Here is an 11585-nt window from a genome sequence, read left to right as displayed (position 1 = left end):
AAAACTGGGTATGGCTGTTGCATGTGCCTACAAACCCAGTGCAGCAGGGGCCAGAGACAGGAGAGTTGGATCTCTGGGGCTTGATGGCTGCCAGCCTAGTTCCAAGATTCCAAGATCAGTGAGACATTGTCTCAAGGCAAGAAAGGGAAGGACAATGGAACAGGATAATTGACATCCTCCTCTGACCTCTGTATATGTACACACCATACCATGCATATGGACATGCGTGCTTGTGAGCTCCTGCATGTGCATGCATGCATGTGCATGCACACATACACACACACACACACACACACAAACACACACACATACACACACACACACACACACACACTGGAAACAACAATATAACTGAATCAGTTTATAGACATTGGGGCCATCATCTTGGCCTGGAACATGACCCTTCATAACAGGATCATGGGGCACACGGGCACATATGCCAGGCCTTAAGGTGGCATTCAGGAGAAGGATACATGGTGGCAATGCTGCTGCTTTTCCTCTGGGGCTCTGAAAAGACCCAGGGGTCAAATATATGACCCCTGACTTACAGCTAGGTCCTATCTATCTGCATGTTCTTCTCTCAGTCTATTCTTATCGAAAGGATTGCTTGTCTCTTGAGGCAAGCTTGTCTGTCCCAAGAACAGTGCTGCTGTGAGGGAGAGTGGGTCATCTCTGATGGTGGAGTGTTGACAGGCAGCTGGGCTGGTAAAGGAAGCATCATCCCTCACGATGCTCACTGTCCCTCCAGGAAGCTGGGCAAAGGCCTCGGGGCCAGAGGGACTGGAGGGCTGGTCGACGAAGAGAGAGAGCCCAGCTGAAAGTCAGAGATACTCAGACCTCTTTCTGGCTTCTCTTCCCAGAAACACCATGTATGGAGGAGGCAGAATCTCAAATCCATTGGGGGACACATATTTTTTTTTCCTCATTTTTATTTTACTTTTAAATGTATGGCTAGTTTACCTGCATGTATGTCTGTGTACTGGGAACACGAAGTGCCTGCAGAGGCCAGAAGAGGGTGTCAGATCCCCTGGGACTGGCAGTTGTCAACAGCCTTGTGAGTGCTGAGAGTCAAACCCAGGCTCTCTAGGAAAGCATCCAGTCCAGTCCTCTTAACTGCTGAGACCTCTTTTCCAGGCCTGGGGATGGGGGAGGGGAACTGGCTTTTTTTTTTTTTTTTTTTTTTTTTTTTTTTTTTTTTGTAGCCTGGCTAGAGAATCCTGGAAATCCTGGAACAATGACTAAGCCGTGCCAAGACTCTTCCCTATCCAGCATAAAAGGCACATAGCCAAGGCATAGAATTAACCGAGGTGTCTACCAACTCATGAATGGATAAAGAAAACGTGAGAAATATATTTTATACATGGCCTCCCCACACATACACCACAAACACCACACAATACACTCCCACATATATCACACACACATGCACACATAGACACACATACCACACATACACACATCGCATACATACACACATACCACATACACACATATCACACATATACACACCACACACACAAGCATACCACACATGTACATACATATAATACATGTACACACATATACATACCACACATACAATGCACATACACACCACATAGTTGCACATAAATACACATACCTCCCCCCACCACATACATACATCACAAACACACCACATAAACATACACAAACACACACACTATACACATATGCCACATATACACATACACACACACCATTACACATACCACACATACACACACTACATACACACTACACACACACACATTATACACATACCCCTCCATTCCCCCCACCTCACCCCCACAGTGGATACTCTTGAGCCCCGAGCAGGAAAGCCACTATTTACCATGGTGTAGATGAACCTAGGTGTAATGAAATAAGCCAGGCACAGAGTAACAAACACTGCCTGACTCCTTCCATGTGGACGCTAACATATCACACTCACACAAGCAGAGAGAGTGGACAACAGCTGCTGTGGACGACGGGCTCAGGGGAGGGAGGCTGAGGGATGCTGGGGCACAGAGGAAACACTTTATTCAGACAGGAGGAGTAAGCTCAGGGTATCTATAGTGCACTGTGGTGGGATAAAGTACCTGGTAATTTTGAAATTTCAATTTGAATAATTTTAATAAGAAACCCCAAGTATGTGGAATGATATGTATGTTAATTTACTTGATTCTGGCATTTTTACAGTATGTATATGTGACAAAATATCATGTTTATATCATGAAAATAAATGGCTTTTTACTTGTCAGTTATGAACAGTGGAAGCCAAAGGAAGAAACAGAAAATATTCTGGTTACATGAGGAATCACTGTGGCTCGTCCTCAGTTGGACCCCAAAGGACCCTGGGATCAGTCTTGGTCTTCCCAAGATGCCCTGTATTTCCAAAACACTGTATTGGTGAGATGGCATCCAATAAAAATGGACCCACGGCATGGGATGTGGGGAAATTAAACAGTGGCTGCCGCAGAGACTTCGTGTGTTCTCAAAGCTTTATTGACTTTACTGTGAAAGGTTTTCCTGAAAACCTCACAGAGATACGCAGTCCCCCCAGTTTAAGTCTCCAGATGATGGTGCGCAGTGTGTCTTCATCTTTTAGCTATGCACCCTGTCCATCACAGCATCAAGACATTTAGTTGATTATACTGTGCTGTGGATGGTTTGGATGTTCAGAGCCCAGTTAGTGTCTGAAAGAACAAGTTGTGACAAGAAGAAAAAGGTTGGGTTTCTGCCTCCCTCTCAGCCACTCTCACCGTGGGCTCTCTCCTCACACACACTCCCTGCCATATTGACACACAGTCGAAAGGCCCTCACCAGCGCTCCCAACAGATAGGCTTGCCTGATCTTAGAGTTTCAGGTTCTAAAACGGAACTAAATAAAATTTTCTACTCTGTGGAATACCCATCCTCAAGCAGTTTGATACAGAAACAAAAACCACACAGTGTCTTGGTTCATTAATATGCTTGCTTGAGTTTAATGTTCAAGTTTGCAGGCTCTGGGCTTGCTTTAGTTTATGTTTGCCCTAAGCATCTGCTTCCTTATTCTGTAGGGAAGGAGAGTAAGGACCGCACACTCCACATAGGGCTGGGAACCTCTGAGCTCAAACATCCTCCTCGGCCCCAGACCCAGGAGTACCATTGCTCTTTGTTCCTGTGTGATGTCTACATTGCTCTCCTATTAAAATCAGAGGGGCAAATATTAACTCTGAGTGGTGGTGACTTCCTGACTTTTCATCCTTTCTTCCTTATCTTTTTTTCTTATCAAGCATCATCCCAGTCAGGTGGCATCTGAGTCACCCCCCAAGGCCTGTCCCTTTAAGACAATGCATCTCTGCTGCTTCTGGCTTCTCCCAGGAATCTAAATGCTGACTATGTAATGCTTCGTGACCACCCTCCTCTTCTCTACAAAGTCCAAGGAGACCTCCCCTAGCCTGGCTCTTCTGGCCTCAACCACAAACTTCAACCCTGTTCTGCTTAATTCCAATTTCCTCATTGCAGTCAGGAAAATCTTGGTTCATTAGCAAAAAAAGATCTTGCCGACTGAAGTAGGGCAGGAAAAGGCAGGTGTTTAAATGTTTAATCATGGCTTCTGTCACTAGCTATTTGTTGAGCATCTAGTAGGTACCAGGTACTGAACCTGACATCATGAGGTGGTAGTCTGAAGAAGACAAAGAGAGCTTTGTTGCCATATAGCTTAGAATCTATAGACAAGACAGACTTTTTCACCAAGATTCGCAGAGCTGTTTGAGCTAAGGTTGCAACGGGGTCCAAAAACAGCTGCTATGCATGGGTGTGTCTGGGGCTGAGCTGATCTTACTGGGTGGGGAAAGGTGTCCCATCTACCAGAAAATGCCTCTTCAAGGCAGGAGGGTCTGCCCAAATGTTGCTGAAGGGAAAGAGCTGCAGAGTATGATCTGGCAGAGCAGGCAGGACATCCCAGGGCAAGCAGCCTGCAGTGACTCATTCTCCAGGGCACGCATCAGTGTGTGTTCAGGGAAAAGCAGAAACACTGCTATTACCTTCCCTAAGTGGTCAGCTACGAAGTCATATACCCAGGTAAGGACTGTTTGGGGGAAAGTAGTCAGTGAGAGCAGACTGGCTGGAAGGGGGTGTTCCCACCAGTCCTGCTGCTCACTGTTGATTGACATCACGATGCCTCAAATCACCCTACATGGACACACACACACACACACACACACACACACACACACACACACACACACGGTGGGGTGGGGTGGGGGGTTGGGGGACAAGAGTGTTCCTATCATTCAGGTCTGACAAAAGCAGGCCTTTGACACTCTGGAGATCTCCCAGGCCCCCAATGGGGGGCCATGGCTCCAGGTTCTTTCTGGACGGAACCTGGCTTTCCCACAGGCTAGGGATTCGGTGACTCCCTTGTCCTGTTCCTCCTCCCCAAGACAAAGAAATGTTGCCTTTGATGTCAGGAAAGCGTGTTCCTTCCAGTTTTGTCTAGGAAACACAAAGACAGTAAACAGGGGGTGGGTGAACCCAGAGCTGAGATTTTTCTGGGAATGAGAATTAAGATCAGACTCGGGGTCTCTGGCCATTTCCCAAATGCAATGAGTTTATCACCGCCAGGGACAGCAAGTGTCCAAAGCTCTTGGCAGTGACCTCTGCTGATTTATGAGGGTTTCTGGTGTGTTTGCACCATTCTGCCGACAACTGGTCCTAAGGGAAATGTATATCTAGCATCCGCAAACTACAAGGGAACCACTGGAGAGCCCAGCCAAGTCCTGGGTGAAGAAACAGGGCTCGAGAAAAAGCCTGTTCCTTTCTTCTTTTGCCTTCCCTTGTCTTCTCATCTTGCCCTGACTTTCCTTCCTTCTCTTCTGCTTATCAACTACCTGCCCCTCCCCCATCTCCCTCTATATATTATGGAGATGAAGGCTGACCACAAAAAGGCAGAGCCACATGGCCATACCTGCCCCCCAGACAGCTCCAGGAGGGACAACAAGAATGGCTCTATCTATATTAAGAAACCACAATTTTAGGACCTAAACCACACAGATGTCTTCGCCACACACTTTCCAGTGGTAGGAAGGACTTGAACCCCTTTAGTGGTTGACAGTGCTCAGAGATGTCCCTCTGCTGACACACATCTCCTTCCTTGTCCCTTCCTGGCCCTGGCTGCTCTGCCAATGGGTCCTCTGCTTGCCTGGGATACTGAGACAGAAGCAGGAAGGCTGGCAAAGGGTCAGCAAGGGTCTAGGAAACACAAGAGCTGGGGTAAGCAAGCAATACATGCTGTCTCCTGACCACACCTGCTCCGAATCAATATTTTGCTGTGAGAGCCCTCATTTGGAAACATCCTTTGTTTTTTAGACAAAACACTGGGACTCTGAGGAGAGGTGTGTGTGTAGGTGGGTGGGGAGGTAGTCAGATGAGTGTCCAAGGCCTTGGGCTCAAAGCATACCGGAGTAGCTGAACCTCTTAAGAATACTGTCCTATCTTCTTCTGAGCTGCAGCCTCCTAAAACAGCACAGACCTCACCTCCCAGCAGAAGAGCATCTTTCTGGAGTGGAAACCACTCGGTTGGAATGTGCATAGCGGCCAAGAGCCCTCCTTGTGATTTTTCAAGTGTCCTATTTTTCTTTCTGCAGGTGCACGTGCCCCATTGTGACCCTCCATTCCTATAATAGCCATACTTGGGGAGCTGTCAGGTCCCTCGAAGGAAAATGAGGGGCAGGATGCGATGTGTATAGGGGGCAGGGGAGGGGGAACTGGGCCCAGAGCCAAAGGCTTGGATTCAAGTCCCCACTTGGCCCGCTTCTAGCCCCGTCAATCATACTTCCAGTGCAGAAGCAGAGGAGAAGCACTGCAAAATGATTATACACGCCAAGTAATAATGATAAACTTGTGGTGCGATTGCGAGTGTAGGAGGCGGTGTGGCAGAGACAGAAGGTAGAGGGAGGATTCCAGAGAAAAGGAGAGGCTTGGAGCAAAGGGGACCGGGGGACAGAGTTTAGCCACACTTAGTCGTGAAATAGAGGTTAAATAGCCCCATTTTACAGACAAGACTACTGACACTATACCAGGTGGGATGTCTCACGCAGGGATAAAGCCATCATTTGAACCCATAGGCCGTGCTCCACCCATCTTCATGGGCTGATCTTCAAAGGCTTTTGTCTTTTCACTGGCTGGAAGTTGGGTTCAAAGGGGCCCAGTGTCTCTAGGCTAAGATGCAGTGTGCTCCTCTATGAGTAGGTGAAGGGGTGTGAGAGGGTTGGGGAGGAGTGGAAGAGGGGTGGGCCTTCCTCCTCAAGTCTTAAAGTCTGAGTCATCCTAATGTTGGGTATAGTCACTTCTCACCATTCCCTTCTGAGAGCCATCCATCATCACCGTGGTTAGCAACGGCCATAGCAAAGGCCCAGGCTCAGGCATGTAAGAGCAGGTCACAGACAACGCACCTCTGAGGTGCCAGTCTGGATTTCTGGAGACTCATCTTTAACCAGAGATCTTTAAGCTTTAGGCATGGCCAGATGAAGCCTAAGGAAAATTAGATCTTTTCAGTATGGGTCCAATAGGACAGAACATGCTGTGGTGGGAAGGTCAGGACGTGGATCACAGCTCAGTGTCTGCTCAGCAAGCGAGGAGGAGAGGAGCCTTGGTGACGGACAGTGAGGAGCAGAGACTGGTCAGGCCAGCTTTGTAGCTGTCCTTTGGATTCTTGCAGTACTGGGGACTGAACCCTGGTCCTCCCATGTGCCTTCTAGGCCAGTTCTCCAGCAGTTAGCTACATCTTTAGTCCCAGGGATGCAGCTTTGAATGACGGTTTTAAGACCATGTGGATCTGAAATGACAAGATCCGTTTGGATTTCTTGGGCTGTCTAACAGACCCCAGGGTCCCTTGTTTCCACATCAGAGATCATTCAAAAGTCATATATGAGTCTGAGAGAAAATGATCCATTGCCTTTACCCTGCCTGGCATCGCACAGATACAACTCAACTGCCCAGAGGCACAGGATTTTAATGCTGTTCTATGCCTGCTCTGAGATAAGAGTAACAAACATAGCTTCAAATATTCCCTTCCACCTCCCTGAATGTTAGTCGCACAGAAGAAAACTGTTTTTCCTTCCCTCTTTAAGGGTTTGGTACTTAGAAATCTATGCAGAGAATAAACAACAAAGACATTCTGGAGTTTAACTCTTTGCTTTCTTCTCTCCAGGAACGCCTGGTAATAAACAGAACTGGCTCACACACAACTGATTTGTTCTTTGCGAATTCATCCCTCCCTCTGCTGTTTGTCTCCCTAAAAATAACACCACCCACAGAATACAGTGAGTAACCTCTGAAGCAAGCTGTGGTGGGAATCCTCAGTAAAGACAGTGACAGTGTGGCACACAGTGGACAAGGAAGTAGGCCTACAATGCCACTTGGATATCACCGTAACAAAGATGGACAGCCTCGCCTAGGCTAAGAGGACTTCTTGGGAAACCTTATTCCCCAACACTTTGGCTTTTAAACAAAACAAAGGCAAGACAGCTTGCATTCCTTCATCACACTGATCTTAAACATCTACATTTCCATAGTCATAGACACTTTGGCTAGAGGCTTCCAGTCTGCTCAAGACGGGTGTAGTTCAGATGGTATCTTTCATCACCCAGGTCTCATTCTGGTCTTAAAGTCTTCAACCATTCCAGGAATGGATGGGGACTGCAGAGAGATTCGGTCAATTAGATTGAGGGCTCTTTCCAAGACGGGATCTGCCTATACAGCTGCTGATTTCTAGCACCTCAAACATCTGGCGCATAGTGAATATTCCAAGTTTCGCTGAAATTAAAATTAGAAACATAATTCAGCTGGTCCTTATTGATTACTATGGTTGCTTCCCCAAAGCTCTTTGAAGTTTAAAGCTAAGAGACAAATTGTACCCTCTGCTTTACTGTGATAGGCAAAGCTAAGAGTATTACAATTCAAGAACATTGGTTGGTTGGTTTGTCTGCTTGCTGTCCCTGGTCAGTCCAGAACTTGCTCTGTATGTCAGACTGGTCTCAGACTTGAAGTGATTTTTTTTCTTCTTTTTTTTACATTTTTTCCCTCTGATAATAGGGAGAAGCCACTGTGCCTAGCATGACAGCTGCTTTTGAAATACTTGAACTTGACACAGAGCGGTATCCTAGTGCTGTTAGGCACTTATAAAAGGAAAAGAAAAATCCTGTTCCTAGACACTCCAGCTACAGGGCAGAGGTGAGAGCCTCAGCATTACACATAGGTCAGGGCAGCAGTGGAGCTTGGACAGCTAAGAAGGCAAGGTAGGAAATACGTGCTATAAAGCCTACAGGGAAGGCTGCTCTGCTCCATTCAACTGTCAATCCACTTGATGGACAGATTTCCACACCAACTCGATCTCAGTGACTGGTTTGTTCCATTTGTAAAGAACGATGCAGTTTGAGGCCAGCTCTGTCTTAAGGCTGTGAGCCACTCAGACCTCCTGTTTCCTGTTTAATTTCATCATAGGGGTCATCCCACAGAGGTCAAGGTTTCCCAACTCAAATGGAGGATGGATGGTCACAAAATCAATACATGGTGACTAGACAAATAAATGATCTAATGACCTAGAGACACTGTGCTTGGGCCATCCTGGGCTACTCTGAGCTTTAAAACCAAGCTACATGGACATTGGACTTGGTCACTGGACTTCTGTTATCTTTCAGAGCCTGCAGAGGCTCACAGAAGAAACAAAGGGAACCTTAGCTTTGTATCGTCCTCTGACTTATCTTCTTCCAGACCTGCTGGCAATGTGCTAAGAGCAGTCCCCACCATTCAGACCTCCGTCCAACGCCAGCCTTCTGATCACAACATGATTTACCCTTTCCAGTGTTTTCCTGGACGAGAGCTCTAGGGTAAGCATGCTCAAGTCCTGTCGCTGGACACCCAAGGACCCCCCCCCCATTTTGGTTTCTTTGTTTTATTAAAACGGGGTACCATTATATAGGCCAGGCCAGGCTAAAACTCACTACATATCTCAGGCTGACTTCAAACTCGTGTCGGCCTTTCTGCTCAGCCTTCCAAGTGCAGTGACTGTAGGCATGAACCATGCAGCTTGCTTCTGGCCATTACACGATTTTCCTGCCAGAGCAATGCTGTTGACAGAATTGCTTTGTTTATTTGAGACAGTGTGCAGCTGAAGCTGGCCTTGAACTCACAGAAAACCACCTGCCTCTACCTCCCCAGTGTTGGAATTAGAGGACTGAGCCAGTGTGCCTCCTGGGGATTACTTATTTGATCTTATCTTAGATTTATAAGGCCCCAAGGAATACTCAAATCATTATTATTTGTGAGGTCACACTTGCAAATCTACAGCACTTTTAATCTTTTTAAAAGAATTTCCAAAGCTTTTTAGCTCATCTGATTTTTCTAAAATCCAACTTAATAGGCTGTGGAGAGACAGCATCTTCATTTTAGAGATGAGGAGGCTGAGGTATAAGAGACAAGGACCTTGCCCAAGACCTCAGTGCAAGTGAAGAACAGTGTAGGTTCACTGATGCCCTATAGTTGAGAGCAGAGAAACCCAGCCCTTAAAAACAGCCCATAGACCATCACACACTCCACTCTCCAATCTATAAAATAGGAACAACACAGAAAACAGCTGAGGGCTTCAGCCACAGCCCACAGGCCTTTATGGAAGGTTTGATCTCAGCTCAATTTGTCAAAAGAGCCAAATGCATCAGCGAACGCTGGACCCATGCTGGTAGAGTGCCCTGTGAAACCCTCCCAGGAAGCAAGCACGAGGAATAAGCCTTACTCTACCGAGTGTGGTCAAATGAAAAACAAAACCGGAGCTGCGACACTCAAGCCTACCTCTCTTCACTCAGCCTGATAGCCACCAGCATTTGCTTTCTTTCACGTTGGTGGGTCACTAGCTCAGGACCCATGGTGGTAGCCTGACAGAATTTCTGTCTCAAAGCAGGGTGTTTCGAAGGGCATACGGGTCGTCATCTCCATTTAGATCAGGTCTGTGCCCTGGCCTCTGGGACTTAAGATTCTCCGGGTCTCAGGGAGCCAGATAAGCCTTCAGCGCTAAAACTCTAATCCAGGAAGGGATGGGTTGGAAACGTCTGGCCGGCATGTTGGAAGAGGTCATCCATAGTCCTTGCGGGCCATAATGACTTTTAACCTCATTTCTGTTTCTTGAAGCTTTGAAGCTGTAACAGTCTGCTTGGTGCAGGTGACTGGGGTGGTAAGGAAGGCTGTGGCTACCGCACTGCAGGCTTGGTCCCTGACGGGGCCACTCCATGCTGACACAAAAATGTCCTCAGAGATTAGTCACAGTGTCGCTGTGACCAAACCGTAGTGGAGTCTTTCTAACTTAGCTTGGAAGCTGCAGCGTCGTCATGTCTGACCCTCTCTCTTTCTGCTCCAGTGGAGCTTTTCGGTGACTTTCCTGCCATCTTGCTTGGTTCAAATTGATATAGCCTGAGGCTCAAATCTAGCTCATGATCTAGGGATTTAGTTTTTAATAGTTAAAACAATTACGGTTTTGTGTATGTGTGTGTGTGAAAAATTATGAGTTGAATTTCATTGTCAACACACACACTTTTGGGGACACAGCCACAGCCATCTGGTCTTTTAATTTTCTTTCCATTGTGACATCACCATTGTGACACAGACCCTGTGTTCCACAAACCTAAAGTTTATATTATCTAGACCTTCACATGAAAAGTTTAACTCTCTAACTGCTCTCTCATTTAATGTAAAAGAGTCACCTTATTTTCATAATCACCCTGTTTATGGACTAAGTTTGTATCCCTCCAGAGCTCATGCCCTTGAAGGCCTGCCTCCCCACATCATGGTGTTGGATGGGGATGAAGCCTTTGGGATACAATGCTGTTTAGATGAGGTCATGATGCCGTTGGGGTTCTGATAAAATGAAGACGCCAAAGAGCTTTCTCTACTTGAAGGTTGGGACACAGCCAAATGGTGGCTCTCCTGAAGCCAGGATGAAGGTCAGGACCAGAAAACTCGTCTGTAGTCACGTAATCCCCAGTGTTCCCAGCTTCAGGACCCAGAAGACCAAACACTCCCTCGGTCACCCAGTCTGACATTGTGTCACATCCTACAGCCTGAGCAGACCTAACACACCGAGGAAGGAAGGTACAGGTGGCTCCTGAGGGGTGACCGTAGTTCTGAGGGATAATCTGATTTACATTTTTTTTTCAACTTCAAAGTTGTGCGAAAGCTACACGGATCTCATACAAACTACATGTTGAGCTTTGATCATCTCCGAGCCTGACCCCAATGACAAGTGATCTTTCCTAATGCTGGGTAGCAGGGGCCCAAGCTACAGCCATAGCACACAAGCTGCAGCCATAGCTCAGCCCCAGGATCCCAAGAGGGGAAAACCAAATGTTCACCCGTGTTCCACGGCACCTAGCCTGGACACTGGGTCAGCGAAGTGTATTAAATGCATCTTTTGACTTCATGCTATTTTCAACTTATGGTAAGTTGGTTGGAGTATAACCCATCACAAGCCAAGGGACATCTGCATACTGAAAGAGGGGTTATCTCTGTGTGCTAACATATGCAAATCTGTGAAACTTGTCAAGTGTACTTAGC

General features: G+C 46.9%; 1 protein-coding gene and 1 long non-coding RNA gene across 10 annotated transcripts in view; both read right to left on the bottom strand.

The window, feature by feature from the left end:
- Positions 1-11585, bottom strand: part of Rgs6 (regulator of G-protein signaling 6) — a 545511-nt gene that overhangs the window by 29278 nt on the left and 504648 nt on the right. The gene's annotated exons all lie outside the window — the stretch shown is intronic.
- 1700030I03Rik lies at positions 7518-11369 on the bottom strand. Its single transcript, XR_872868.2, has 2 exons — positions 9831-11369; positions 7518-7799 (listed from the first exon to the last, which is right to left on the bottom strand). It is a non-coding gene; the product is annotated as an RIKEN cDNA 1700030I03 gene (long non-coding RNA).

Source organism: Mus musculus, chromosome 12, assembly GCF_000001635.26.
Source record: "Mus musculus strain C57BL/6J chromosome 12, GRCm38.p6 C57BL/6J".
Lineage (NCBI taxonomy): Eukaryota > Metazoa > Chordata > Mammalia > Rodentia > Muridae > Mus > Mus musculus.
Note: the sequence above shows the minus strand (reverse complement) of the source record. Positions and strands in the feature narration are given on the sequence as shown.